The following is a 25478-nucleotide window of genomic DNA, read 5'->3' on the forward strand; positions in this document are numbered from 1 at the left end:
TTTCCTGAAGTTGATTTTTTCTCGCGAGGGACTACCCCAGGAGATTACCAGTGATAAAGGAATTTCATTTATTTCAATGAAATTTTCACAGTTTCTCGAGACAAATGGAATAAAACACACCAAGTCTGCGTTATACCAGCCGCAACCGAATAATCAAGTGGAACGATTTAATAAGGTTTTAAAATATACTATTCAGTTGGCCCTTGTACAACAGCTTTATATTTATGACAAAATCATTGCGTATTTTGGTATATTAGAATCACACGCCATGCTGCCACGGAAGAAACCACAGCTTTTTTCTTACACCTTCAAGAAAGGAATACCAATGAGCCTTCAATACCACAGGCTGAGGTTCGACAGGGGTCACCGAATACGGTTCAGACCTATGAAGGAAAAATAGAGCAGTACACTTACTCACGTAGAGCCGTGAAGATTCCATCTTTTGCACCTGGGTGCAAAATTTCTAATCAGAACGCAAAACGAAATTGCGACATAAATATTAAACTCCGCAGCAGATTCGTGAAAGGATCGGTCTCTTTACATACAGATTTGACGATGAAACAACGTGGAACGGTGAAAGGCTTGCTCGAAAAACACTGCATTCTTCGAAAGAGTATCCTTGGGTTCAAGGGGACGATATTTTCCCCCTACCTCCCTCAACCCTTGCAGTAAATGTTCCTGGTTTCCCTCTCGTGGAGTCCATGAGGTTCCTGGTTCAGTGGTTCCAGGAGCTCAGGTACCTGGTGCTACTGGGTTCGGCTTCAATGCGCCAGATGTTCATGGTCGTTCTTCATCCCCGCCACGTGCTTCTCAGCCAGGCCTTGAGGAAGTTGTTCGTCACCTTCTTGGGCCTGCAACTCCGACTCCTGTTTCACCTCATAGGTCAAGTTCTTCACTCTTTGGACTTGGGTACTGCAGCTCTCTGCCAGATTCCAATCCGAGCAGCAGATCAGCAGGCCCCCGCCCCCCATTGACGCCGAAGCCAGCGTCACGCCTCCAGCAATTGAGTCCCAAATCTACTATGCACCTGACTGTGTTTCGGGTGCAAGTCCTGAGCCCGAGGGTTCGGCTACGCCTAATACAATTGCCGCGTCCACTGCGGATGCAGTTTTTGGTGCACCATCATGCTCATCACCATCACACCTGGCTATTGGTGATGCTTTGCCACGTCCGCTTCAACACCTCTACCATCGACATTTCAAGTAGAAGGACGCCCAAAACGTCATACATACACGTTTCCCAGAACCATTTAAAGACTATGTCACAAATATCTTGGACATGAGCCCATCATCCACATCGCATGATACCATAGACATTCGAATCTTTGGACCTTTTTTTTTATTTTCTTGAAACTATCGCTACCGTGTGAAGTGCATTTTTTTCAGGAAGTGGCATTCCCCCCCCCCTTTTTTTTCGTGAAGGGAGGGAGAAAATAAGTTATATGGTATTTTCGTCTTTTTTTTTCCTGATTTTTTTTGTCAAGGGAGGAAGAAAATATTTATTATTTGTATATAGTCCATAATGCCGGCAATGAAAACGAAGCCGATGCCGCGTTTGAAATAAACAGAGCCGCGCACCTGCGCCCGGGGTGCTCGGAACACAGAGACCATGACCAGCAGCCGACGGGTGTCATTCCTTCTTTGAGCTTCAGCGGTGGGCCCCTGGCCGCCGCTACGATGACCACTGATCAAAAAAATTGAGAGTTTTAGAACAGGGGGTCCCTAAGCTTGGGGGCCACAAAGAAGTAGGAGCTCGCCACTGCGCATGCGCAGAACCCAAACTCCGTTTGGAACTTAGGGTTGACGCTCGCCCCCTACGCAGAATTGGAGAAATAGCGTGGGGCGACCAATTTTTCGACGTCGACACAACCTTGTAACGTTTGGGTCCCCCAATTACTTAGGGAAGCCCAAACGTTGGGGCCTGCTATTCTAAAACTTTAATAAATGTATTCGTATTTTCGTTTCACATTTTCTGTCACGTATCTGTCGTGTGCTAAACAGCATCGCTGGTCATCAACCTTTGCTGAGTGGAATGGCTGATGATTTTGTTCTCCTTTTTATGTGAATCGCGTGAAATGGCGTCTCATAGCTCATGCTCTTATTGTATTAGCCTTGACCTCTGCTTCCGTGGCCTTAGAAGTTTTGATGTTTCTTATTACTTTTCTCGTTATCGAATTTTGTACCAGAGCAGGCACATTCCTACCTTTGTGACAGTTTGAGACGCTTAATTCAGAACTGCCGAAAACAAGAATTAAAAATGATTGTTTCGCAGCGCCCCCTAGAGAACGCAGGAGGCCTATGGGTGTGGGTGTACAAAAAAGCACAATTCTAGAAGAAATAGAAACAACACATTTTGAAAATTAGCTGTGACAGACTTTTGTAGACACTCTAATAAAAATGTGTGTAGCCCTTACACCCCTTGTGATATATAATACACTCCAAAACATCAGTTCGACATGCAGCGCACCAACGTCGGACTGACGGCCCCAACTTTTACGCGAGGCTTGAGGATGCTGTGATATAACATATTAAAAAAACTAACAACAACTGCAGAAAGAAACAAAACACTGGATTTGAGGAAAGGTCAGGACGATTTTTTTTTTTTTTTTGCAGTCAGTCAAAATTATTTTTGCTGTAATATTAAGTTTTTCAACTCGGATATCAAGCTGCTTGTGAAATTTGGTACCGAAAGTTCACCCAGGCGCGCTCCACGTCGAACTGAAGTTTCGGGGTATGTTTCATTTCACTAGGGGTGTAAGGATACACCCTTTCTTGTAGTGCGTATCGCAATTTCTTTTGCTGCTGTTCTGCTCTTGTTTTGTTATTCTTCGTTTAATGGTTCAGTGCATGGTTCATCAAGGAAACGGTGGGTATAAAAAGGATGACCTCAAAATAAAGCAGGCAGCCGTGGTCGTTCTGCCACCAGTCGCCTGTATTGTTGCCAACGGGCCGGCGTCCAAGTTATAAGATTAGCGAAGAGTTCCAATGCTGACAGCTTCAGTACTCTGCACTCGCGCGACGCCTATAATCAAGTGCCCCTGGATGACAGGTCATAAAAGCTGGCTGCCATCAGCATGCATCGCGGTACATTTGGTAGAACAGGATTTCGTCTGGGGTATCCTTAGAACCGGCTATGTTTCAGCGGGAGATGGCTCGTTCAACGTCTGGCAGACGTGCAAGCGTATTTTCGGTAAAATGTTCAGATTATGTGACGAATTCGAAATGTTGCACCGCTTTCGAGACCACGGAATGAATCTAGAATAAGAGAAATGCCGACCGGTCCTCTGCGCAGAAGCTCTGAAGATACTGTAACTCCCTCATTTTGGGGAGTACACGCACACCTGATTGGGCCTCGCACCTTCGCTGAGGGTTTCTCTTTCTGTACAGTTCTGAAGAACGGAAAAACATCTTTTGACGTCCGAAATAGGCTAGATTGTATTCCAAAACACCATAGAAATCGCCAGATTCATGCCACCACCACTAGAGTACGCGTATCTTGGTGGTGGCCAGGGTGGCGGTGAAATCAAAACATCTAATTTCAAAATTGGTTTTCAACGCATAGAACGGTGTGCTTTACTTACCCTCTTCGGGATTAAAATTTTAGTTGTGCTTCGACGGCGTTCACTTTTTTGTTTACTTGTTAGGGAGCGCGTTGGTAATCATGTAAGTTTAGAAAGAGTTTTATACGTAAAGACCGGAGACGGGACAACACATCTTTCAACTTTCAATAATCAAATAATTTATTGCCGGCACCCTTCGTCTTCAGAACCCCACTATAGGCGAGGAAAAGTTAAAAGGAAGGGAAAGGGAAAGGTGGCCCGGCACGCGGCCCCCTTTGTTCAATGCGCGGTCGGACGGGTGTATTTCGTGCCCCTCTGGTGCGAGGCGGAGTACATCGGGCAGACGGGCCGCTGCGTCAACGACCGCCTGCGCGTACATGAAGGAGAAATCGCAAAAAAAAAAAAACGGCGAGCACTCCCAACAGCCCATGGTCCACCGCCTCAAGGTTTGCGCTCCGTCTTCCCCTGAGTCCCCGTCCGCGAGTGTTCTGGGGGCTAACAAGAACCGCTACGGGTGCGAGATCGTGGAGGCGTACACCATAATAGAGGCGCCAAAGAACATCTCGTCAGCCTCTTTGTCGCTGTCGGAGAGAGAGGTGAAATTCTTCAGACCGGAGTTGGCGACCTTGGTGGACCGGGCGAGTGGTTATTGCTCCTGAGAGGAAAATCGGGATGCCTCCTTCCTTCCTCTAGTTCCCGCTGTGTCTACGGTTTACGTTCCCCGTTTTTCTCTCGGGGCCTTACCTTGACCCCTCCTTTCCCTTCCCCCTCCTTTTAACATTCCTCTCCTGTTCCGAAGGCGAAGCGTGCCGGCAATAAATTATTTGTTTGTTGAAAGATGTGTTGTCCCGTCTCCTGTCTTTGCGTATATAACTCTTTCTAAACTTACATCGTTACCAACGCGCTCACTAACAAGCTATTATTTACGAGAACTATGTGTTTGTCACGTCCACAGCCGCCACGCATCAGACCTTCGGGTTTTCAGCCAGGCCCCTTTCTCTGTGCCGCCGTCTTCATCTCCAGACTGCATCTCTTGCGCCTGCGCATGCGATCCTTTAAATTCTACCTCGGGAAGACCATCCCACACCCCGTCGTTTACCAGGTATTTGGATTCACATCTGCAAGTTGGATTGATAACTGCAGAGTCATGCAGATAGCAAGCAGTGAGCTCTCGCAGAAAATTCTTGTCCTGCTGAGGTCACTTCCAGTATCATGACGGGCATCTTCGGTGCCCGCATTACAGTTCACCCTTCGTACATATTTCTAACCTAGTCAGGACAAGTTCTTCTTGATTCATCTTGGAAAGTCGTAATTTCAACTTCATGCACAAAAAAAAAAAAACGAACGAACCAATGTCCCAAGCATCAGGCACCGCTAAATTTCTCGGGCCCAAACCTGTCACCCGAAGCCGAGGCCCTGCTCTCAAAGGAACCCAAATTCGCTCCCTCTGTCTCACCGTCAAGAGTGGATGAGCTTGCAGCGGTACACCAGATCGCGTCGAGAATTCCGGAGCCTGCCTGACAAGAGTTCCTCGGTGTTGGTTCCCGTTTGGTGTGCATAGATGGAGCAACCCACCCAACCAACCCAGAATTTTCGCAAGTGGTGAATGAACTCAGGGGTTCTGACCTGAAGCTTTTGGAGGCAGACGAGAGCGCACTCTTTGAGGTCTTGAACGAGTCTAAGTTCGGTGCGAAGGTTGAACTCGCCATCGAAAAAAACTTCGTCCTCGTTAAGAAAAGGCTGTCCTGCACCCTCCGTTCGGAAGTCAAACACACCCGCAGAACGAACAACCTTTCGTCGCTTCTCACTAGAGTGTCGGCCCCTGCAAACCCTGCCTAAAAGTGTTTTCACCGCCAAGACCCACAAGCCGGAGATCCCGCTTAGGAGCATCGTATCAGAAAATGGATGCTTGCAGAAGCCTCTGACTCCCTACCTACAGAAGCACTTGGCAGCCGTCCCCCTGGACAAGCCTTTTCGCGTAGGCAGCTCTGAGGAACACCTCCCAGCTCTCCAGCTTCTCACATCAGGCCCAGGTACCACCTTCTTCTCTCCAGACATCACCGACATGTACTGCAGCCTCGACTTCAACATTCTCCTGGATGCGATAAAAAACTCATCACCACAGAGGGCATATTCAAATTCCAAAATTCTTCCGGCATCCCCCTCAGCACGTTCCTACTGTTAATCAAAGTATATCTTCGGTCGACTATGATGGAGAATGACAGAAAGATATACCTACCTAAGTTCAGTGTCTGCATCAGGTCCTGCCTGTCACCTGAACTTAGCGAAGTCTACCTTTACTTCGTGGATAAGGCCATGAAAAAGCAACTAAACAGCGTCGCCCCAAGAACCCAGGTGTACAGATATGTGGACGACAATGTGGTGCTTCACGACTCCGGTGCTCCCGCCGCCACCATCCAGAATGCCTTCACAGACGACACGAACGGCCTGACCTTCACCACTTAGGACCCCTCGGTGGAGGGTCTCCAGTTCCTTAATGTACGCCTCGTAACCACCTAGGGAGGAATTTTCTGGAGCTCCCAGCAGCGTTCGCAAAAGCCGGTGCTGCGATTTTCAAGCCACCACTCAAAGACGGTAAAAGCGGGCATCGCAAATCGTCTCATGTCCTCCACCCGAACAAAGCCCTGCAAACACCTCTCCCAATCAAGAATGGAGGGACAACTTAGCCGCCTCACAAACGCCGGACACCCGCGCTACCTGCTGGCCTCCACTCTCAGAAAACTGATAATCGAAAAAGCCGACGCACGGAAGCCTGCCCGGCAAAGAGTACACAACGATACCCTATTTCCACGACACCGCCCACCGACTAAAAGCAGTGTCTCGACGCTTCGACATGGACGTTGCGTTCTCGTGCCGCTTCAAGTTGAGCGCAATGTGCCGTCTGGTAAACTCTCCCCCTCTTCCCAAGATCGGCTGCGCCAAGGGGCACGCGGCCCCCTTTGTTCTCTGCGCGGTCGGACGGGTATATCCCGTGCCCTTCTCGTGCGGGGCGGAGTATATCGGGCAGACGGGCCTCTGCCTCAACCACCGCCTGCGCGAACATGAAAGAGAAACACCGAAAAACGACGAGGACTCCCAACACGCCACGGTCCATCACCTCAAAGTTTGCGCTCCCTGTGCCCCCGAGTTCCCGTCCGCGCGTGTTCCGGGGGCCAACAGGAACCGCTACGGGCGCGAGATCGTGGAGGCACACGCCATTAAAGAGGCGCTGAAGAATATCGCGACAGCCTCGTTGTTGCTGCCGAAGAGAGAGGTGACACCCCTGAGATCGGAGTTGGCGACCTTGGCGGGCCGGGCGAGTGGTCATTGCACCTGAGAGGGAAATCGGGATGCCTCCTTTCTTCCACTCCTTCCCGCTGTCTCCGCAGTTTACATTCCCCCCATTTTTCTCCAGGGGCCTTATCCTGCCGCCCCCCTTTCCCTTCGCCCTCCATTTAACTTTCCCCCTCCCCTATAGTGGAGTTCCAAAGGCGAAGCCTGCCGGCAATAAATCATTTGATTGTTGAAAGTTGAAGGATGAGTTGACCCGTCTCCTGTTTTTACGTATATGACTCTTTTTAAACTTACAATATTTTTTTGTTTCGTTGTATTTTCCTCGTTATCTCGCCATAGCCGCAGAGCAGGCACGCTTCTCCACATATCCCTTTTTGCAGAAGCCCCTGGGTGCTGCGAAAAGTAATGTTTATTATATTAAATACCAAGTTATGGCGCTCCCATTGGTGTCGCAGGTTGCAAGATTACCAGCTAGCACCAATGCACATCCTCGTTCCTCTAAATGGGGTGGTGAAACAATAAACGTGATGGCCAAGAAGCGACTGTGTTCGGTCTTAGGCTACCATTTTATCTCTGTCCACGTTCCCCTGGCACGCGCTCCAGAGCGCGCTTCTTCTTCGCCGTGGCGATAGCAGCGATCATCACTCATTAATAAATATGTGGCTTGAAATGTTCGTCGCAAGTCAGCCTTTGGGGTGGCCGTCGTAATCGTGTTGTTCGCCGGTAAGGAATATCTTGGAATGCAGATGGGTGCTCTCTATCCACAGGGGTGTCTCTTACAATGAAAATCGAAAAGGGCGCCAGAAGGTTAGCGTCATTGTTCGCCGCCTGTGGCTCAATATACTCGTTTGTAGAACGGAGGTGCACCCAGTTTTGTCGCAACTCATTGCCACTTTCCGTTCTAACCAGATACGAGCCCGGCACTACTCATCTTTCTATTTGAGCTTTGCAGTTCCCTGCCTCTATTCGTCCCGAATCCCTACAACTTCACTTCAGCAAGAGGAACTTTCACGGATCCCGCAGTGGTCCGTTAAGTGCGCTTTCGCACTGGTAGTGAAGCCTCGAGTGAAAAATAAGAAATGTTAGACATTACTCTCCGACCTTACTCCGACACCCTTTTGAAAGATGGCTGATCTTTCAAAAGGGTGATTGAGTATTTCAGCAATCCAAGACAGAAATCTTGATTAGTGTCCAGTAGTCTTTTTAAAAACCCCTTTCTCAACAAGTCCGCTAGACCGTGAAAAATTGGGCTTGATGTTGTGTGAACGATGGCGTACATACGAGTAAATTGCGGAAATTCGTGAGATCGAAACTGGTTCATTGTTGGAGCACACTTCAAGTGGAATTCCATGCCTTGAAACCATGATGCTGAGTTTCTTCACCACGGCTTGTGCTATAGCCCGAAGCATTTCTATTTCTGAAAAGTTCGAAAGAGCGTCAAACGCCAGGAAGTTTGAGCAACGAGCATACTCAAAAAGATCAATCCCGGTACGATTTCATAAACATTTTGAAAGTGGTCGCATAAAAGGTGGCTCACTTGGTAGTTTGTAGGCATACCGCAAACAAGTGGGGCATCGCCGAGTGAAATTTTTATTATTATCATTAAAACCGTTCAAGAACACCAGCTTGCGCTCTCTTTCTCTCTCTCTCTCTCCTTTCACTCATTGACTCCAAGCTGTCACTTATAAATTCTCTCAAGAATATTTCTCGTCATATATAAGGAATAGAAACTTTCTGGCCCCTAAAATATTGTCCTCTACCACAGTCACCTCTTCTCAAAGGCCCGGAACAGTCCTTGAATAGGTCGGTGGTGATCAAGACAGCCAATCACGCGTGCGAGTGTATCATCACGATCTATCTCAGCTTTTAATCGTTCACAAATTCCTTGACTGACCCTGCTATACTGAATTTACAAAGCTATCTCAATGCCTGAAATTGCAAATTTTCTTGTTTTATTTTTTTGAAAGCACTTGCTAGAGGACACCAGGAACAACTAGGTCTTTTAAGGGTACAAACTTTAGCTAAAACTCGCACGCCATTAGAAGTAAACAAAAACTATGTTATGCTGGTGGAAGGTCACCAACCGTCTTTGCAATGGCGTTAAGAGCTGTGTGGCTTGTTTCAACTAAGACTCTCCTCACTTACACAAGGTCACGAGACCTCTCCAGACCGTAAGTTATTCTTATAGTGCGTACTTTTCAATCTTAGAGTACTTTGCCTCGGTGTCTGTAAAAACTCGCAAGGCGTAAGCAACTGACCGCCATACGGTTTCATGCAATTACATTAACGCGACCCTTAAGCCATATCATAAGGCTCAGTGGAGATGCTTACTGAAATAACACTTCGAGTTGGGCTAGTTGGTACATGTGCATGGTGTGAATACGACAAAAATACAGGGACAGAGAAAGAAGTACACAGGACGAGTTGTAACATATTCAGAAAATAATAAAACCGCCGATGCGCAAAGATGATGAACTTTCATTGGCGACCTGGTAGCCCTGCCATCACTATTGAGGGACCGATAAAAGCCTCCTTCTTATCGGACAGGGCAACCGAAGGAGCACTGATACACACATTCGTGCCATGGGCCCTTATCATGAATGCCTCATGTATCTCGTGTTTTATTTTGATATGAATTTTCCGACCATCTCGGTACTAATAAACTCCGCCTGGCGCTCACACCTATCTCAGTGTAGAGCCAAGTGGCCCGACGGGGATTGCCTGGTGGCGGCGGAGTGTTATCTGATTCTATGATTAATGCACCTCCCCGTCTGGCCAACATTAACCTTACCGTAAGACAGGGGGACCTCGTAGGTGACCCCTAAGGCACATTGCCACAACTTGACGGCATCACGCTTGACGCACAGCCCCTCTGCATCAGCAGGCACTCCTGCATTGTTTATACTTTGGCATAGCTTTGAACGTTTGTTTGGGACGGAAAGAAATGCAAGAATGCGAAACTTACTTGCCACTTTTTGAGGTTGTAAGAGACCTTATAGTGACACAGAAGCGCTAGGCTCGCAATGCTGGCTATCACGAGCGTCAGCCTCTGCCAGCGCTCGTGGCTTGGGATCCAGACAAATAAAGAAAAGGAAAAGTTGACTCTAGTCGAAGTTCAGGTCCGGACGCCTGCATCATTTCTCCATGGTTCATAGAACACCACCGACAAACTGGTGACTCCGGAGTCAGATAAACATAAACCAGAGGGCTGCTGGCGCCTCTTCCAGCGGCGACGGAGCTTGCTCCACTGTTCACCTCCACCTCCCAGTCTTCTCGGCGAAAAACCCTCGGACCTGGTTTTCCCGAGTGGAGGCAATATTCTATCTGCGGCGCATCACAAGCCAGACGGCCCACTACTACCATGTGGTTTCCGCTCTTCCTCCAGAGGTTACGGATGAGCTGGACGATGTCATTTGGCGTCTCCCCCTCCTTACGACGCCTACGACTACATCAAACAGACAATCCTCGTTAGGAAGACAAAGCCAGAGGCGTCAAGGTTACATCAGCTCCTGAACACAAACGAGCTGGGCGCTCGTCGACTTTTTCAGCTGCTTCATCATATGCGCCAGCTCTTACGTGAGCAAGCTTCGGACACGAATAATCCGATTCTACGGGAATTGTTTTTTTAGTGTTCGCCACATGGCATTCGCATGATGCTTGCACCAGCCACTGATCTTCCACTAGATAGCCTTGCCGAGATTGCTGACAGCGTCCCGGAGTATGCTGCGCCTGGCCTGTCCAGCGTCACGGATAACACTCATCAGTGTTAGCGTCCTACCATGGGCACTCTTGAAGCCCGCATCGACGCGCTCACAACAGCCGCCCCAGCAGTCAAGGAAACAAGAAACGACTTCCGACATTATCGGAAAAGCAGTTCCTCTTGACGTCGCAGTCCTTCACAACGACGAACAGGCGCTTCCTGCTGGTACCACCGGAAATTCGAAAGCGACGCACGCAAATGCCAACAGCCCAGCGATTGCAGGAAAACGTTACGGCCCGTCACTGGAGGCGGCAAGTAACGTCGGCCCAACAACAAGCCGTCTGTTTTTCGTCGGAGACCAAATAACGGGCCGCCGTTTCCTGGTAGACACAGGAGCTTAACCGTGTGTCCTTCTACCAACACATTCAGAGAATCGACGTCCATTGCCCGGTTCGCATCTCGTCGCGGCATACGAATTAAACATTCCAACATATGGCAGACCGTCTCTGACCCTGGACTTAGGGCTTCGTAAAACCTTTCGATGAATTTTCATCATTGCCGACGTAACCTACCCCATCTTAAGCTCAGATTTTTATTCAAACTTCGATCTGGACTTCGGTGTGCATCATCGACGCTTCATAAACAGGAAGACTCATCTCGATGTCAACGCCCTACTGAAAAAACCTGTACAAATGTATACCGGCCTATACCGGTTCACACCGGAGTCCTGTATTCTCATATCGGTAACCGGTAGCTCTGTACCGGAGACCTGTAACCACGTACTGGCGAAGCCGATACGCCGTACCGGCTGCCCATACCATGTACAGGCGGCCGGTAAACGCGTACGGGAACAGCCGGTAGGCCACACCGGTAACCGGTAACCACGTACTGGCGAAGCCGATACGCCGTATCGGTTGCCCATATCATGTACAGGCGGCGAGTGAACACGTACAGGCGAAGCCGGTACGCCACACTGGTGGGCCGTAATAACGTACCGGTGGCCAGTAATCGATGCGCGGCTAACAGCAACCACGTATCGGAGCGACCGGTAACGCCTTACCGGCGCCGGCACTTAAACCGGCGGTCGGTAACCTTGTACAGGCTCTAGCGGTATACACAATAGACCGATCTCACTAAGCGTTGGGCGCATGCGTAAAGCCGCCATAACTTTAGTTCACAGGAGGCAGACGGCCGTGCACGCGAGGGCTCGTGCCTTCTCGTGCTCTGCACGCGAAGAGCTCCAGCGAGGTTGTCGCACGTGCCCAAAGACTAAAGTTCCCTCGCTGCATTGTGGCAGCGGTGGCGTAGTCAAACTGGCCGGTGAGATCGGTCTATTTAACGCGACCAGAAATTATCAGACCTCGACGGGAACGCGCTCACCGCGAAACTAAACTGTGATATTTTTTTCAATGAAGAATTTTAATCAGAAAATCACATATTAGGTCATTTCAGTTTAACAGTTTCAGCTATCAAACTCAACCATTTTATGACATGCATATTTAAAGTCATAAAATGAGAAAACCAAATCCATGGGAAGCGAGGCCGAGATAAACGAGAGTTTGCTTCATAGCTTTGAGCCCTGTACCGCGGTAGTTTCGGTTTCGGTTTATTGACGTCGGATTGGATTGGATTTCGTAGCTGCAAGCCAGAGTGGAGAAAAACAACCAACGACGGACAATGTTTTTCTTAACAATAAATAAACTTAACATGGTAAGTTTCTATGCTTTTAAATGTTCTAAAACTATTTTGAGTAATAATAGTATTAATATAAACTAAGGCAGATTATTTATTTAATCCAATCCAATCCTTACATACCAGCGCCGCTGGCTAGCCGGCCAGTGCCAGCCAGTGCTGTGAAGCAAAGCCGCATTGACGTTAGGGCTATCTCGATCGGTGTGTATCGGTGTCGATATGTACTAAGCGTACGTGATTTATATTGATGGCGCGATGGCAATAGTCAGCGTGGTGAACCGTATCAAGAAGTTCAAACCGGCGAGCGTTGGCGACTTCGACCCCGACGTGCCGAAAAGCGTCTACTGGGAGGCTGTTGGAGCGTGCGCCGGGGAATGGTAAGTTGTTGTCTACGCATCAGGGGCTCGAAGCGCAACGTATACTGCAAACCGTTAATAGGGAGTTTTCGTAGATCGTTTTCGCTGTCCCGCAACGCCCTCCGCAACTCGCTATATACCCGGAACTCTACAGTCAAGACTATCGGCGGGCAGGCACATCTTCGTTGCAGAGGGGGAAACGCGGTCTACGAACACTCCCTAATGTTCGCCAGCCCCCGACTTTTTGCAAATTCCACGCGTCCAAAAATTAGCGAAATTTAAGGACACGTGGAAAGCGGAAATTTCGTGGGCCCCCGTTCCGGCGTCTAAAATTCGCGAAATGTGGTGGGCACGAATATGTCCTTGCGCCCGATTCGGTTTTTGCGCCCGATTTGTGAAGAACTGGGCGGCAAGAGCAAAGGGTTTTACGTTGTTTAACTACAGGGCGCTCCAGACGGTAGCCACGACACTCAAAATAAATCGCAACAAATCGGCTTTGTAAGCTCGACAAATTTGCCACATAAGTTCGACTAGGTGGTGCATTTAATGTGTAAAAATATCGAAAAAAATAATTTTTGAAACAAGGGTTATAGCACAGGCTGGCTGGTGAACGGTCATATTTATAAACCCCGATACAAGAAGGGAAAGGGGACGAACACGACGACTTTGAGATGTAATTCAGTGTGCATGTTTTGTTTTACAGAGACACGAGCTGAGCTGGCTGCTGCTTTGAAAAAGAAGCACGTGGCCATCCCTATGGTATTGAACTCAAGGTTCAAGGTTTATGTGTGCCTTTAGGCTGTTTTTCTTACCTCATCTTCGACTCTGTTCAGAAGGAGGGGGTTCGTCTTTTGTTTCCCTTTTTCAAATCAGCAGCATACTTCACTTCCATTACCAGTGGGCAGTAATTGTGGGTAAAATTGAACGGTTAGGCTAAAGAATATCTTGCATTTTGTTCGCTTTATGAGTAATTGTGTCCATTCATTATGGCTGGTCAGGACTATTTGTACAGACACTTTTTTAAATTGCTTGCTATTCTGGTACACAGATCCGGTGGGTAGAACGCTCTATGAAAGTGGACCACAAGCCGCACTTTAACACACAAAGTGCCGCAGCTTGGCCACTCCTGGTCTCGACTGTGCTGTAGCTGCAGTTGTCCCTCTTCAATTTCAAGAGACACTCTCCTGCTCGTTTCTCGACCGCATTAAATCTGAATTCGACACTCTTCAGTCTTACGAGATGTGCTCACCTGCTCTAAGTCAAGTCAAAATCTCGCTGTACACGAAGTTACATCTCTTCTCCACTATCGCAAGACGTCCTCATTTGTTTGGCGTCCTGCTTGTGTTGCAGCCGAAGTTTCCTCTCTTTAATCTTTTCATCCGCTTCAATGGTCCTCTTGTTGCTACTTGCCTCTCCAGCTTTCAACAAACATGTTTTATGTTGTTCCGAAGTACCCTAGGCACTTTGCTTTCACTGTGCCTCAGCACGCTTGCGTAATGTTCCTCTGGTGAGACCTGCTTTCGCATACCGACAACGAAAGATGATACTCAAGTCTGGTTCACAGAGCTCTCCTCAGATGTGGCTATGTGCGACTGCGACCAGATGCGGCGCACATTGCTATGGCAACAACGGCGTTGAGTCACTGGCACGTGCATCAACGCAGCTCTTGCCTGCAACCAGTAGCTCTTTCGCAAATGCTTACCCATGTATGCTCGTAGTGAAGCGGATACGATGCCCGGCTTTGACTTCAACGGTTGTGGGTTTGAGGCGCAGTGCCGGCGGCATGTTTTAGAGCGCAGCTCTTAGGGGCCCGTTTCCGGCTTGAGCGGCGTCGCCGTCGCCGTCGCCGTCGGCGTCGCCGTCGCCGTCGGCGTAACCGCGCGGTGCATCATGGGAAATGTCCCATAATGCACCGCGCGAGCCCCCCACCGGGGTCACGTGACCTCGTGGGGGGTCACGTGACCCCCCGAGGTCACGTGACCCCCCGAAGTCACGTGACTCCCCTGAGGTCACGTGACCCCCGCCGATGTCGCGTGACCCCCCGATGACGTCATCGTCACTGATGTCACCGGCATCCACATCGTCATCGTCATCATCACTGATGACGTCACCGGCATCCACATCGTCATCGTCATCATCACTGATGACGTCACCGGCATCTACATCGTCATCGTCATCATCACTGATGACGTCACCGGCATCCGCATCGTCATCGTCATCATCACTGATGACGTCACCGGCATCCACATCGTCATCGTCATCATCACTGATGACGTCACCGGCATCATCATCGTCATCGTCATCATCACTGATGACGTCACCGGCATCCGCATCGTCATCGTCATCATCACTAATGACGTCACCGGCATCCACATCGTCATCGTCATCATCACTGATGACGTCACCGGCATCCACATCGTCATCGTCATCATCACTGATGACGTCACCGGAATCCACATCGTCATTGTCATCATCACTGATGACGTCACCGGCATCCACATCGTCATCGTCATCATCACTGATGACGTCACCGGCATCCGCATCGTCATCGTCATCATCACTGATGACGTTACCAACATCCGCATTGTCATCGTCATCATCACTGATGACGTCATCAGTGACGTCACTGATGTCGTCACCGGCATCCGCATCGGCATCGGCATCATCACTGATGACGTCATCAGCGACGTCACTGATGACGTCACCGACATTCGCATCGTCATCGTCATCATCACTGGTGAGGTCATCAGTGATGTCACTAATGACGTCATCGGTACCCGCATCGTCATCGACACTCATGACGTCATCAGTGACGTCAGTGATGACATCATCGGCATTGGAGGTCACGTGACCCCCCCCCCCTGGTTAGCTTAACCCCCCTCCCCCAGTGCCCTTCCCTCCTCCTCCTCAAGAGCTGCGCTCTAATTCGGCGTTACAGGGAGTTGTAAGCGGCTTTCATTTTTTTCTTTTCTGAATTATAATGTGCCGGCACATGCTGTTTTCAAAAGCAGTTACAAATCCTCGGACCAACAGACGCCTAAAGTGCATATGCTTTGCTTATAGATGCTATCGTATTTAAAAGCACTGAATTGCAAGTACAAAGCAACTGAGAGTTTACGTTCCTCATAGAAAGTACACTGGGAGCAAAGTAGTATTATCATATTTTACTTTCTAACTTAGAAGTACCTTTTAACACAATATTTTATCATACTATTTCGTTTACCTACACAGTGTTTTCTGACAACAGGTATCGTCCTTTACACACTAGAGTATGTAAAGGACGATATACCAATTATTTCCTGTACTGACAGTGAATACCGGATATCTTGTCAGGGGCGTCTGGAAGCATTTCTTCAGGGAGGGGGCAATCACAGGTATAGGGCTGAAACCTGCACCCAAAAAATAAAGGGGGGGAGCAATTTAGTGTGAACTATGTGTGTCCCAATTATGTGTTGGAGTTTATATTAAATAAATATTACAACACCTGGACCTTTTTCTTTTCCAGATTTTGATGTCGCCATCCCCTGCAGTGGGTGGCAAGTACAAGAAAAAAAAAAAGACAGAGGACAGGACGTCCGCTGTGTCGCTTGGGGAGCATGCCCGACTGGTTGAAAAGCTGAGGTCGGCAAAGCAGAGGGTGCTGAACCTGGAGCAGGAGCCCCAGATAGAGAGGACGCTATCAAGAAGCAGCTGCTGGCACTACTAGGTAAGCGTGGAGGCACTTTCAGTTGCTTACCTCACACACTACACATTATGTGCTCACACTTTATCTGAGGGATCAAAAGTAATTTTAATTTTTTGTTTTTGGTCGCAAACAGAAGTAAGCATATACTACAGGGGTGCCTCAATGTATCAATGAGTTTAAGAGGTGTCTATAATTCTCTTTTCTTCTCTTAGGGTGCAAATGGAGCTTTGAGAGTTTGTTTCTTGTTGCTGATGGCGATGAGCCCGTTTTGCTCGGCAGCACTTTTGCTTTGATTGAAGAAATATTTTTCTGGTTCTGCAGTATGTCAAACAATTATATCATACCAAGACACCATGGTCTGTGCGCATAGATGAGGCTTGAAGTGAAAGTTTGTTCTGTCAGTCAAAACATTTTAAATATGCGCTTTCTGATGAGCCTGGCCAGCACACATCCTTTCGTCATTGGGGAGAAAGGAGTTCTTTTTGTTGAGGAGAAGGGAGTGAGGAAGCTGGTCGTAGGCATGACCACAGCACCAACAAGGCTGAACTTTAATCGGGCGGCAGATTGTGCCTAGCGACGCAACTGTGCAACTGGTTAAAAGGTGAGCAGACGATCTGCTACAGCATTGGATTTCGTCAGAAAGATTGAGCTTATATCTCGCAAACCGTTGGAAATGCTTGGCATGAATATTCATTAGCTCTTCACCGGTATTTTTTTTTGTAAACTAAACAACCTCTCTGCCGCCCACTGCCGGCGAACTTGAGCGCATTTCTTTTCTTCCTCTTTTTCTTCTTTGGTTTTGTTTCTCATCCTTTTGTTTTGTGTCCTGCTTGCGCTACTTTTCCAGTCCCGGTGTGTTACGTAAAAACAAATAAGCACACTGCCGGTAGTCTTCTGTGGCATGAAGTACTATGAAGCCCTCATGCCATCAACGAACCAGGAAAGTGCTGAAGTCCGAATAATCAAGCTTGTCTGAATTTTTGGCGTCCGAAAAGTCGGTTGACTCCTGAACTGTGTCTTGTTTCTAAAGAGTGTTTTATTATGTTGCAGTGGACAATGTCCCGTCTGGCGGTGTTGGGTCAGCTCCTCCAGCTTGCCGAGCAGTGGTTCCTGCAGCTGGCGCTCCTGCTTCAGTTCACGTAGTGCGAGCTGGTGTGGATCACGCTCGACCTGTACCGGCCGCTGATGCTGCTGTTCCAGCAGCGGATCTTGTAGCAGGCCCGCCGGAGGCATTTCCCGAATGTGTGTCAGTGCTTGCAGAGGCTGATGACGAGGTAAGTTCAGAATTTCATGGAATATGCATTCCAGATATTGGGCGAGTGACTAAATTTTATTGTTTCCACAGCTCCTTGAATGAGGTTATTTATATGCTTCCTTAAATTGAACCATCGGGCTGCTTCAGAATGCTGTTGAATGTAAAGAGTAGGGCCGGGCACTGATAAGATATTTCTTTCCCAATTAATTGGCACTTTTCTGAAACGTTTTCTATCTAGTGTCCTTGTCTTATTTCGAGCTTTTTCATAAATCATGTACCAAGGAGCCCAATTAAAATTGTGTTATAATTGGTACCCTCCTTTCGCTTTCTCTCTTTACTCTGAACTCACTTAAACGGACACTTAACCCCCCAATAAAAGTTTTCATTTTTGGCCAGCCGATTTTTAATAGTGTCGAAAGACTACCAAATTAATATTTTGCAACAGTCACATATATTTTTATTAAAGCCAAAAAACGCAACTGCTCAGAACTGAAACTGAAACCCGCGCACGGAGGTCGGAGAAGTGGAGAGGAGAGAGTGAGTGGGCGGAAGTCACGTGGCTACACCCGACCGTGAGCTTTTTTGTTTTCCCCTCCGTGTTTTTTTTTGTGTGCATAGCAGACGACATGCGTGGCTGGAACTGTTTGCTATGCGATTCTTTTGCAGTTATGTTTGTTCCACTCTCTGTTCTGTACTTCAAGATGAGGTGTTCTTTACATTGAGAAGTTGGAGACGAGTAGTGAGTGCCCGTGGTGAATTTCTGTGATTGGCTTTGAAAAGAATACCCCCAAGATGTTGCGTGAAGAGCTGCCTTGCATGTCCTGCGTCCGAAAAAAGTGGCATTGTGCGGCAGACGTCTGCACAAGTTTCCGAAAGATCAATGAGATCGGGACCAATGGCTGGCTGCATTTCCTGTAGAGCATTTCTATCTATTTCTAGGTTCACCTTTGACATGGTGTCTTGGTGGAAAAGGACAAACTGTTCTACGTGAGGGGAGCCCGGGGAGACTCCATGTTCGTTAAAGAGGCCACGAAGTGGATCTTCGGCAGGGAGAACCTGCGTGGGCTGAGTGTGACTGGGGTGCTATGCCGGCGCTTCAAGGGCGCTGTCGCCGAGAGGGCCCTGACTCCAGTCAAGTTGGCAGCAGTAAGTGCCCACTTCTCACAGATGTCTCATACTTGGTGAGTCACTCAAACCTTATGGCTTCTGAAGTCGCAACCTGCTATGACAAAATTAATGTGATAAAATATTCCAAGGCTTTCAGAACTTTCAGTGTTATAGGCTGTTGAAAGGTCACGGTTCGACTAGTTCGAGCTTTAGGAACGTGAAGCTCTGAGCGCAAAACCGAAATGAAGAAGCCCTATCTCCCTCTTTGTTTTTAATATATGAAGAAAAGTAAAGTGACCTTGTCACGGTCATCTAGGTGCCTTGGTGCTTTCTGATGTATTTTTTTTTTTTTTTACAGTAACATGCTCCGCATTGCAAATATCTGCTAATCCCTGCAAGTTTTGGGGGAGGTCCATGATATCAGTGGCCTGCTTGCAGGACCTTCTGCTGAGGCATTTATTTTTTCTTTTGAACGAAAAGGTGGCACTAGCAAAGTTGTGAAAGTGAGTCTTTTTGTTCACTAGAACTGCTACAACCGAACTATGTTTGGCTCTGTCCTTTGAGTACTGCCCATTTTTTCTGAACCGCCTTCTCACCGTGGGTGTTCCTCCTTTCTAGTGCTCAGTTTTCTTACCAGGGAACTATCTCGTATGAATAGACCATTGAAGGGTCGTAACACGGATATTAGATTAGTTAAATGGTTCTTGATATCAAATCTGTGTTGTCAATTTATATACATGCCCAGGACAACAATTGCAGGTCAAAATCTTTCTTTCGCACTAAGACTGCCGGTCGAGAATTGTGTGTTCAGTGTTCATTTTACTTGTTCCCATGGTGACATTGTTGGGCATGAAATAAGTTATAGCATCCTCGATCATCCGCACCGGTGCGCACCGGGGCACTGAGGTTCGCCCCTTCATCTTCGATCAAGTGCACCGGTGCGCACCGGACGTCCTCGATCAAGGAAGCGCACCCTCCCGGTGCGGCTTTTCGTTGCCCCAACGCGCACCAAGAAAATCGGCGGTGCGCCGGGGGGCAGTCCCATCAGGCATTGCGGCCAGGAGCGGGAATCGAGAAGATGGCGGGAGTAGCAGACGCGCAGACTATCGAGATGGCGATCTTGCAAAAACGAACACGCCTCGCAGCTGCACTAGATAACTCCTCGGGTCTTCTGACGTCGAGACGACGAGCTTCTCACCATCGCCGCGATTACTGGCGATTGGTGCGGTGGCAAGGAGCGCCCGAGAAGCACGAACTTCGTGGAAAGCGGCGCGAGGCGTTTCGATGACAGCGAGGTACGGCTATTATCTGGTGTTTTGTTTTCTTGAACCAATAATGATGGCCAACATATACATATGGAATTGTCACCCCCTTCGTGACCCCATCGACAGTCACGTCCACGATGTTTATTTCTGTGGGACCGTCAAATCCGCGAGTAAAACAATAGAAAAAATTGACAGCAGACGGGCACCGTGCGCTGACCTATGCAAGAAAAAACGAACAAAACGCGAAGTGACGCAAGGTGGAGCTCGCCGCGGTGCACCGGCGCGGCGCAGTTTGTCCTCGATGTTGCACCGACATCGCGCTGCACGACCGAGGAGCGCTGTGCACTGTGCTGGTTTCAGGGCGATCCTGGTGCGAGTTGATCGAAGATGCTATTAGAGGTTGTAGGCAATCAGAGGCCCATGTTCATAATTGAATATACATATTTAGATTTATAGAACATACTTTTACTTAAGTTAACAGGCAGGCGAGCTGGTTAAGGATAGACGTGGTTACCCGGGAACATGGGGAAAAAAAGGGACAGACAGACACAAAGCTCTGGAGCTTCGTGTCTTTCCGTTCCTTTTTGTCCCCTGCTCCAAGGTCTATAATTTTCATAAACACTGAAATGCAAGGAACACACTGTTGCAAGCAAACTTTAAGTGCATAGTTGTGGAAAGTCACACTAGGTCTTTTCGATTTGCTTGAACTGGCCGATCTAGTTCAAATAGTGTAAGAACTGACTCATTAGATTCAACCCGAAGTTGCATGGACGCTGAACTGGCCTGTTAGATTTATTCCAGTGCTGCACGAGATCAGCCTCAGTTCCACAGAATCTTGCGCTGGCCGAAGTCAGTTCAGCGTTCATGCAGTAACAGATGGCAACTCTTCTGTCTTTCGGAAACCAATTACAGGGTCGTTTGTAACGCTGCAGCTTAAGTTCACGCAGCCGCAGCCCGACTTGCGCACTGCTTCTGCACTCCTCTGAACTCGGTCTTAACTGGTTCAAAACTTTCGGGCCGAATCATGCATGCCTGCTGTTTTAAGCAGACTGCGTAATCGTAAGAAGTTACTCTTGGGGTCTACATGGTATCACAAGATATTAACAAAGCATAAATTGTAGCGGAAATTGCTTACTTATAATTGCAGGAAGTAAAATATTAAATTTTTCAGGGAACTGTAGATATACATGACTTATTGTTGTATTCTTTTCCCCATGCAGATGCCTTCAACGAGTACCTATGGAGGCATCCTCGAGAGGCCTCTCCAGGGAAGAGGACAGCTCGGGTGAATCTACTGCAGTATGCAAATTTGTTAATATCCTACTGCAGGATATTAACTAGAAGTTTGACTTCTAAGCTTGCTTAGAGGTTAAGCTTCTTGTTGGTGTTCTGCAGATGCCAATTTGCGTTCTCTAAATACACGTATAACCTGAAATGACCTGGCTCATGCTCATTCTTTGCATGACAAATGCATGCGAATTGTTAAACCTGCAAAGATCCATCCATCCGTTTGCAAACGTTGGACACCATGTTGATTCCTATTACTGCGTCAGAAGGGATAAACCTTTAAAGATATAGGTTTCTCTATCTGAACAGATGAACATGCATAAATATTGGTTCCTATATCTAAATGGGTCAACCTGTAAGGTACGGGTTCCTATATCTAAACGGGTCGACCCGTACAGGCACGGTTTCCCTTACCTAAACGGGTCAACCCGTACAGGTACGGGCCCCGTATCTGAACGGGTTCCTGTATCTGAATGGGTCAACCTGTACAGGTACGGGTTCCCAGTATCATACGGGAGACCCGTATCCCATAACACCGTATGAGATATACGGGTCATCCAGTATGAATTTTTATACGGGTTTTTTCAGTAGGGCGGCGTGTCCACAACTCTACCTCCCCATTTGCATCCGGAGCATCCTGTCCTCCTTGGAGAATCGCAGATTCTTAAACAGTTCCCAGAAATCACGAAGTCGTCTAACATGGCAGAGCCGCCACTACATGCAGTGATACACAACATCGTTACCTTGCCCTCCCTTTTTTGCTCGCCCTCGTCGTCCATCTGGCGAACGCCTGCGAGTAGCAGGGCGAGAGTTCAAGCATATGCTAGAACTAGGCATAATTCAACCTTCCAACAGCTCTTGGGCATCACCACTCCACATGGCTCTTAAGAAAGACCCAGTAGAGCGAAGGCCATGTGATGATTACAGGGCGCTAAACACCCATACCCAGCCCGATCGTTATCAACTGCCACACATACACGATTTCGCCGAACACCTTTCATCAACCTCTATATTTAGCAAGGTCGACACGGTGAAAGAATATCACTACATCTAAATAAAGAGTGCAGATATTCCGGAGACAGCCATCACCACACCATTTGGACTTTTGGAGTACGTTCGCACGCCTTTCGAATTGAGAAACACCGCGCAAACCTTTCAGAGATTCATCCACGAAGTTTTTCAAGGGCTGCCTGCTGTATTTGCCCATGGGAATGACTTGTTGATCGCGAGCAAATCCAACGAGGAGCACACAACACATTTGCTCCTGCTCTTCGAACGCCCCCGCAGTTACGGGCTTACAATCAATGTGGTGAAAGTCCGTTTTGTACTACGGCCTGGACATTTTTAGGGTACCTCCCGATGGCGTCGGAGCTCTCCAATCTAAGGCTTCCCACAACACAAATCTTTACATAATCTGCGTGAATTTCTGGGCCTCATTAATTTTCATCGGCTTTCATCCCGCATTGCGCACAAATCATTCAGCCCCTCACAGACTTACTCCGAGCTCCGAGCAAGTCTTCGGCACAAGTATTATCGACAGCCAGCGTAGTGGACTCTTGCACCGCGGCCAAGCGAGCCCTTGCCGATTCCCCACTTCTCGTGCATCCTATGCCAAACGCTCCGACGCGTGTCATGGTTGACGCGTCCAATGTTGCTGTTGGCGCTGTATTACAGGACTACGGCGAAAATGGGTGCAGTTCCCTAGGATTTTTCTAACAGAAGCTCAAACCTGCGGAAACACGGTACAGCGCCTTTGGACGCGACCTCTTCACAATGCGACCATTCGACATTTCCAGTTCTTCTTGGAAGGTAGAGGTTTCCAGGTGCTAACTGACCAGAAGCTCCTGATCTACGCATCCGCGGGAAATCACAATTCCTACTCCGCCCGAGAGATTCGCCACCTTTCGTTCATCTCCGAGTATACCACACATCTATGGCATGTCGACGGAGGGGACAACACGCCAGCAGACACACTCTCACGCATTGACGGTGTTTCATCACCTCTTATTGTTAGTTTTTCGGAACTGACCTCCGCACAACAGGAAGAATCCGAGCTGCAAAAGCTACGAGTGTCCTCTACATCTCTGCAGCTCCAACCCGTCATACTGCCACTCGTGCACTGCGAGCTTGTCTGCGACGTGTCAACCGGTACACCTAGGCCATACATACCCCAAAGGTTTTGACAAGCTATCTTCAACTCCATTCGTGATCTTAGTCATCCGGGCATTCACGCAACGCAACGCCTCGATACGCCACGATACATCTGGCCCCGGTATTAACGCTGAAATTCAACGATGGACCAAAACATGCAGCAAAAGTCAACGCTCCAAAGTACTTCGACACACGAAGACACCACTGCATGCATCTCGACCTCCAGATGCCAGATTTGATCACGTCCACATTGATATTGTAGGACCTCTACCATCGTCAAGCGGTTTTCATTGCGTTTTGACATGTATGGACAGGTTCACGCGATGGCCGGAAGCTGTTCCACTCACCGACATAACGCCGGAGAGAGTCGCCCACGCCTTCTTATCTACATGGATCGCATGGTTTGGCTGTCCGTTCTCCATCACGACCGACCGTGGCCGACAGTTCCAATGTAAAGTTTTCACGGCCCTCAGCAAAATCTTGTGTGTACGCCACGTACACCCCACTGCACACCACCCTTCAGCCAATGGAACGGTTGAACGGCTGCATCCCCAACTCAAGGCAGCACTGATGACGAAAGAAGATCGTGCACGTTGGGTTGGCCCCCTTCATCTCGTCCTCCTTGGTACCCGTTCTAACTTCAAAATAGACATCGCTTGCACCGCAACTGAGCTGGTCTATGGCACTAGGCTTAGGTTACCTGGAGAATGTCTCACACATATACCACCGGAGATCCTGACATCCCGTCCTATATTCAAGGCATGAGACATTTTTTTCCTCCCTGTGACCAGTCCCACCCAGACAACAGATTTCACGGCAGGTTTTGACCAGTGACTACCTCCAGACCTCCACACACGTATTCTTGCGAAGAAATGCTGTACGAGCACCCCTCACGCCACCTTACGACGGACCGTATGAAGCTCTTTCTCGAAAAAAAAAAATATCACAGTCAACACCAACGGACGTCACAATGTGGTCGCGGTGGACTGCGTAAAAATGGCCTATTTAACTTCCTCTGTGACAAATCCGGTTATTATCTCTCTGGAACTGTCCAGAACAGCTTTTCAATTTGCTACACCCACCAGTAACCGAGTTTAAAAAAAGGTCGTTACGTGGAGCATAACCACACCTTTCGCTCCGCGCAACTAGGGGGGGGGGGGGGGGGGGGGCGGGGATCCCATAGTGACACAGAGGTGCTAGGCTTGCAATGCTGGCTATCACGAGCGCCCGACTCTGCCAGCGCTCGTGGCTTGGAATCCAGGGAAATAAAGATAAGGGAGAAGCTGACTCTAGCCAAAGCTCTGGTCCGGACGGCTGTATTATTCCTCCGGTGTTCATAGAACACCGCCAACAAACTTACGTACATAAGGCAGGAGAAAGGGTCTAACTTCAGGCCATGCCTCTCGGCCTCCCCTCTCGTGGCAAGCCTCCTCAGCTTCTTAACCAACCCGTCAGCAACATCACACAAAACCCGTGTAGAGAACCCCATATCCTGCAATCTGTCTAGCTGCAAATAAAATGCAAATGAAAACTAGAACTTATCTTTGAGGGCAAGATATTCTAAGGATGCAGTCAGGCAATTAGAGGCAATTCCCGTCTTTACGAGCTTCGAATGGGCCGAGTTATATGAGAGCAGCGTTTACTTTGCTCGGGGCTCATACGCCGAACAGACATGGCCGCCATCAATGAAAAGACCCAAGTACGAAAGTTGCAGGCGACCGGCACTGGCGGTTTCATGCGTAAAACGTAAGCTTTCCGCGCAACGTAAGCTTTCCGCACAACCCTTAAAAACTTTAAACAGTCCAGGGACCATAGCATCCTCGTTAACCTCTACAAAATCTTTGTTTAGAACTAAAAAATCGTCAACGTACCTAAAAACCCTTGAGCATCAAATTCTTTTCCTGTAACTTTTCTATTGCTCCATCACAAGAAGCAAGAAAAATTTCACACAGTATTAGCACCACCCGCGATCCAATGCATACGCCTCTTTTTTGCACAAACAAATCTCCTTCAAAAGAAACCAAAGTGTTTTGGAGGTAGTGAGTAAGCAACTCTAAAAATCCTTCAACAGTTATTCCAGTAGAACTACGGAATGACACCTTCCCGATCTCTTCGCTGCATGTTTTC

The sequence above is a fragment of the Ixodes scapularis genome, unplaced genomic scaffold (assembly GCF_016920785.2).
Source record: "Ixodes scapularis isolate PalLabHiFi unplaced genomic scaffold, ASM1692078v2 PGA_scaffold8__174_contigs__length_109621045, whole genome shotgun sequence".
NCBI lineage: Eukaryota > Metazoa > Arthropoda > Arachnida > Ixodida > Ixodidae > Ixodes > Ixodes scapularis.